Raw genomic sequence first — 1,450 nt, 5'->3', positions numbered from 1 at the left:
CCTAATCGTGTTTTGTTTTTTTGTCTTTGACATCAGCAAATAATGATTTATTTTGTAAAATAAGAGGAGGAAACCTGAATTTGAGGTGCTGGATCCGCTTTTGTATTTTTCAGTGCTGTGTGTAAGTGTTACACGGCAACAAAGGGAGCCATTTAATCAGAGTACCAAATTGAGAAAGACACTAATAAGGCTCACTGCTTGTTCCTTGGCTCCATAGAGTTTCTCAATGCTTAATTAGTTTGCTTTCACTAAGTTTATCCCCCTAATGTAACACTTCAACAGCACTTGGTTGCAGTGTGGACTCATTAAACAGATTAGGTGCACTGCTCAACTGTGACTGCGCGCACGTTACATTTTTCTCCCGCCTTGATTATTGTAACTCACTTTTCACATGCCCATAGTCACAGCTGTTCCTGCATCCGTTCACTGGCTTCCAGTTTTATGTTAACATAAAACGCTGTACATGGACAGAGCTTCTGGGACCTTCTTGGAAGTTATATTTGTCACAATTTTTGCTGCCCTCTCGGCCTGATCTCTCTTGAAAAACACATTTTTAATGTCACTGAGACCTTATATCCCAATAAATAAATAAAGAATATATGAAAGTCACTTTGCCAACAACAGCTTTTACCTTGTGAATGTTTTTTCTGGCTCAAAATGACTTCATGTTATTCATGAGCGATATGAGAGATGACAGATTACAGGCCAACAAGTCCTTTATAACAGTTTCAATTCCTGCAGTAATTTTCTGGCAAATGCCCGGAATCACTTTTTGGCAGACGATCAGTTTTTGGCACAACGCCGGCCTCTCCCATCCTCTAACCAGGGTCTCCTAGCTGTCCCCAGCTCTGATTTTATTGCTTAGCCTTTCCTTAATCTTTTCCCCTTTATTTTGGGCCATTGTGTCGCTATTTGTGTGTATGTTGGATTGAATGTCTGATCGTAAAGTTGATAATGTGTCTGTCTGGTGGAATGTGGATGTTTATCTTGAATGTGTGGCTTTTATTCAAACTGTGAAGCATTTTGTAACTCTCTGTTTTGAAAAGTACAAATAAAGTTGTTTCTTTCTGTCAGAGGCACGAGGTCTTCCTGTTGACAGGTTTTGTTATAGTTTTTTAAATTGTGTGGATCAGTGAAAAATGAAAATAAACACATGTACACCCTGTCTACAGACCGCTTAGTCTAAATATCCCTTTAATGTTTTTGGAACTGTAAAAGCCAGCCATGTAGACCCAGGATAAATATTGCAATTTTCCTTCTGTCAACACACTGTTTGAACGTGAACTTTGTAATCCCAGCAGGCATCAGAGGAAACACCCTGATGTAATCTGCTCCTGGTCCTTTGTGCGGTTCCTGCTCTGCTCACCTCTGCCCCAGATTTCATCTTATCTATGACCCTGTGTTTTAAAGGTTTGTAATGTTTTGCCAGGTGGAATGATTGGTGCAGCAG

Source organism: Astatotilapia calliptera, chromosome 10 (assembly GCF_964374335.1).
Source record: "Astatotilapia calliptera chromosome 10, fAstCal68.1, whole genome shotgun sequence".
Classification (NCBI taxonomy): Eukaryota; Metazoa; Chordata; class Actinopteri; order Cichliformes; family Cichlidae; genus Astatotilapia; species Astatotilapia calliptera.
Note: the sequence above shows the minus strand (reverse complement) of the source record.